The sequence below is a fragment of the Chlorocebus sabaeus genome, chromosome 20 (assembly GCF_047675955.1).
Source record: "Chlorocebus sabaeus isolate Y175 chromosome 20, mChlSab1.0.hap1, whole genome shotgun sequence".
Classification (NCBI taxonomy): domain Eukaryota; kingdom Metazoa; phylum Chordata; class Mammalia; order Primates; family Cercopithecidae; genus Chlorocebus; species Chlorocebus sabaeus.
The window spans coordinates 2,875,814-2,880,295 of NC_132923.1; the positions used below are offsets into that span (position 1 = coordinate 2,875,814).

The 4,482-nt window shown below is 42.0% G+C and overlaps 1 non-coding gene across 1 annotated transcript; it reads left to right on the top strand.

Annotated features, from left to right (window-relative positions):
* The first annotated feature begins 1,381 nt into the window (after positions 1–1,381).
* LOC119624518 (U4 spliceosomal RNA) lies at positions 1,382–1,523 on the top strand. The gene has a single exon (XR_005240686.1). It is a non-coding gene; the product is annotated as a U4 spliceosomal RNA (small nuclear RNA).
* Positions 1,524–4,482: the final 2,959 nt, after the last annotated feature.

A 4,482-nucleotide genomic window follows, 5' to 3' on the forward strand; every position in this document is an offset into this window, starting at 1 on the left:
TTCCACATCTCTCCTGCCACTCTTTTTCAGGCCATCTATTATTCCCTAGCCCAAACACTTTACTGCCTCCAATCCCATTGTTCATCCTATTACCTCTATATAGAGCACCTTCCTTACACCATCACCCATATCCAAAATATTTCAAGGTTCAATTTGAATATTTTCTTAAGTCATTCCTGACATCATCAGTTTGACTTAATATCTCTCTTCTGTAAAGTCCCAAATCTTTCTTTGAATCTCTCCCACCATATTCACTATTTTGTCTTTTTTTTTTTTTTTTTTTTCCTTGAGACAAGGTCTTGCTCTGTTGCCCAGGCTGGAGGGCAGTGGCATGATCTCAGCTCACTGCAGCCTCAACTTCCCCAGGCTCAGGTGATCCTCCCACTTCAGTCTCCCAAGTCGTTGGGACCTGCCACAATACCCAGCTAACTTTTGTATTTTTTGGAGAGACAGGGTTTCACCACATTGCCCAGGCTGGCCTCCAACTTCTGATCTCAACAGATCAACCGGCTTTGGCCTCTCCAAGTATTAGTATTACAGGTATGAACCACTATGCTCAGCCATATTCACTATTTTGAATTTTAGTTATTTATGTTCCTGAGAAAAAGGGGCAACAAGAAACAAAGGACAGATGGTACAAATAGATAACAAATAACAAGACAAAAATTTAAGCCAGGCTATATCAGTAATCACATTAAATATAAATGGTCTAAATACTCCAATTAAAGGCCAGGTGCAGTGAGGTCATGCGTATAATTCCAGCACTTTGGGAGGTCAAGGAGGGTAGATCAGTTGAGGTCAGGAGTTCGAGACCAGCCTGGCCAACATGGTGAAACCCTGTCTCTACTAAAAATACAAAAATTAGGCGTGGTGGAGTGCACCTGTAATCCCAGCTACTTGGGATGCTGAGACAGGAGACTCACTTGAACCCAGGAGGTGGTGGTTGCAGTAAGCCAAGACTGCACCACTGCACTCCAGCCTGGGTGACAGAGTGAGACTCCGTTTAAAAAAAAAAAAAAAAAAAAAAAAGCATACTTTTTCAGATTAGATTATAAAAGCATGATTTGTCAGATTAGATTATAAAAGCATGATTTGTCAGATTAGATTATAAAAGCAATATCTAACTGCCTAAAAAAATCCTTTTAAATATAGACACAAATAAGTTAAAGCTAAAGGGATAGAAAAAATGTACCATGCTAATGCTAATCAAAATAAAGTTGGAATGGCTATACTAATACTAATAATGTAGATTTCAGAGCAAAGAATATTGCCAGGGATAAAAAAGATCATTTCATAATGATAAAGAGGTCAATTCATCAAGAAGACATAATAACTCTAAACATTTATGTACCCAATAACAGATATTCAAAGTACATGAAGCAGCTTTGCACAATGGCAAGTATCATAGCCAATGAGGTTTATCTGAGGCACGACTATTGCTAATTGAAAACTTTTCCCAATACCCCACTGTGATGACTTGTAACATAGTCAGCATTGACAATTTTTGACAGTCTTTACGAAGATTGAATTTGAAAAAAAAAAAAATGGCTAGTCATAGTGGCTCACGCCTATAGTCCCAGCACTTTTGGGAGGCCAAGGTGGGTTGATCACTCGAGCCCAGCAGTGCAAGACCAGCCTGGGCAACATGGTGAAATCCCATCTCTACTAAAAATACAAAAATTAAACAGGCTTGGTGGTGTGTACCTGTAGTCCCAGCTACTCAGGAGGTGGGGTCTGAGACATGAGAATTACTTGAATCCAGTAGGCAGAGGTTGTGGTGAGCCGAGATCATGCCACTGCACTCCAGCCTGGGCGACAGAGTGAGACTCTATTTCAGAAAAAAAAAATACAAATACAAATACAAAAATTAGCTGGGCATGGTGGCTCACACCTGTAGTCCCAGCTACCAGGGAGGCTGAGATGGGAGGATCACCTGAGCCTGGGGAGGTGAAGGCTGCAGTAAGCCATGATTGTGGCACTGCACTCCAGCCTAGGTGACAGAGTAGGACTCTCTCTTTATCTCTCTCTCTCTCTCTCTCTATGTATATATGTTTGTGTGTGTGTATATATATGTGTGTGTGTGTGTATGCATGTATACATGAAGCAAAAACCAATAGAACTACAAGGATAAATTGACAAATCCACAATGATAATCAGTAATATCAATACCCATATCTTAATGATTGATAGAACAAATAGAAAATCGTAAAGATATAAAAGATTTGACCAACAGTATCAATTAATTTGACTCAATTGATTATTGAACATTCCATCCAACAGCCGAATTTTTTTCAATAACATTTCACTGGAACATTTACCAAGGTAGCCAGAAAGTAAGTAGTGATCAATTTTAAAAGAATCAGATTATATAAAATATATTCCCTGGCTACAGTGGTATTAAAGTAAATATCAATAATAGAAAGATATCTAGAAAATCTCCAAATATAATACCAGAGACTGGAAAGGGTGGAGGGGAAGGAAAGGATGAAAACAGGTTGATTATGGGCACAAACATATAGTTAGACAGAAGACATAAGCTCTAATGTTTGATAGCAGACTAGGGTGACTATACTTAGCAACAATATTATGTATATTTCAAAGTAACTAGAGGAGAGAACTTGAAATGATACCAGAACTTAAGAATGATAAACACTCATTAACAAGGTGATGGAGGATAGAAATCTGACATCAAGGTGTTGGTAGGGCCATGCTTTCTCTGAAGGAACTAGGGGAGAGTCCTTCCTTGCTTCTTCCAGCTCCCGGTGTTTTCTGACAATCCAGGGCATTCCTTGGTTTGTAAATTCATCACTCCGTTCTCTGCCCCCATTGTCATTTGGCTGGATTCTCTCTCTGGATCTCTGCATCATCTTCCCTCCCTGTGTGTCTATGTCCAAATTTCCCTCTTCTTAAAGGATACCAACCATATTGGATTAAGGGCTTGTCTTACACCATTACCTCATCTTAATGAATTGCATCTGCAAAGACTTCTATTTATAAACAAACTCAGAGTCACAGGTACCAGGGGTTAGGACTTCAATATAGCTCTTGGAAGGAAGGGTCAATTCAACCCATAACACTAGCAATGAACACTCAAAAGATTAAATTTAAAACACCATTTACAGTGACACCAAAAAATGTAAAATACTGGGGGACAAATCCTGCCAAAGATGTGCAAGTCTGATGCACTGAAAACTATAAAATATTGCTCAAAGAAATTAAAGAAAGTTAGAGTCCATTCCAAGATGGCTGAGTAGGAACAGCTCCAGTCTGCAGCTCCCAGCATGATTGACAAAGAAGACAGGAGATTTCTGCATTTCCAACTGAGGTATCTGGTTCATCTCATTGGGACTGGTTGTACTGTGGGTGCAGCCCATGGAGGGCAAGCCAAAGCAGAGCAGGGTGTTGCCTCACCAGGGAAGTGCAAGGAGTTGGGGGATTTCCTTTTCCTAGCTAAGGGAAGCTGTGACAGACTGTACCTGGAAAAACGGTACACTCTCGCCCAAATACTGTGCTTTTCCCATGGTCTTAGCAACCAGCAGACCAGGAGATTCTCCGCCATGCCTGACTCAGCAGGTCCCATACCCACAGATCCTTGCTGACTGCTAGCGCAGCAGTCTGAGATCAACCTGCAAGGCAGCAGCCTGGTAGGGGGAGGGGTGTCCACCATTGCTGAGACTTGAGTAGGTGAACAAAGTAGCCTGGAAGTTCAAACTGGGCAGAGCCCAACACAGCTCAGCAAGGCCTACTGCCTCTATAGACTCCACCTGTGTAGGCAGGGCATACCTGAACAAAAGGCAGCAGAAACTTCTGCAGACTTAAATGTCCCTGTCTGACAGCTCTGAAGAGAGCAGTGATTCTCCCAGCACAGCGTTTGAGCTCTGAGAACAGACTGCATCCTCAAGTGGGTCCCTGACCCCCGTGTAGCCTAACGGGGAGACACCTCCTAGTAGGGGCTGACAGGCACCTCATACAGACAGGTGCCCCTCTGGGACAAAGCTTCCAGAGGAAGGATCAGGCAGCAATATTTTCTGTTCTGCAATATTTGCTGTTCTGCAGCCTCTGCTAGCGATACCCAGGCAAACAGGGTCTGGAGTGGACCCCCAGCAAAATCCATCAGACCAGCAGCTGATGGACCTGAATGTTAGAAGGAAAACTAAAAAACAGAAAGGAATAGCATCAACATCAACAAAAAGGACATCCACATCAAAACCCCATTTTTAGGTCACCAAATGTCAAAGACCAGAGGTAGATAAAACCACAAAGATGGGGAGAAACCAGAGCAGAAAAGATGAAAATTCTAAAAACGAGAGTGCCTCTTCTCCTCCAAAGGATCGCAGCTCCTCGCCAGCAATGGAACAAAGCTGAATGGAGAATGACTTTGATGACTTGACAGAAGCAGGCTTCAGAAGGTCGGTAATAACAAACTTCTCCAAGCTAAGGGAGCATATTCTAACCCATTGCAAGGAAGCTGAAAACCTTGAA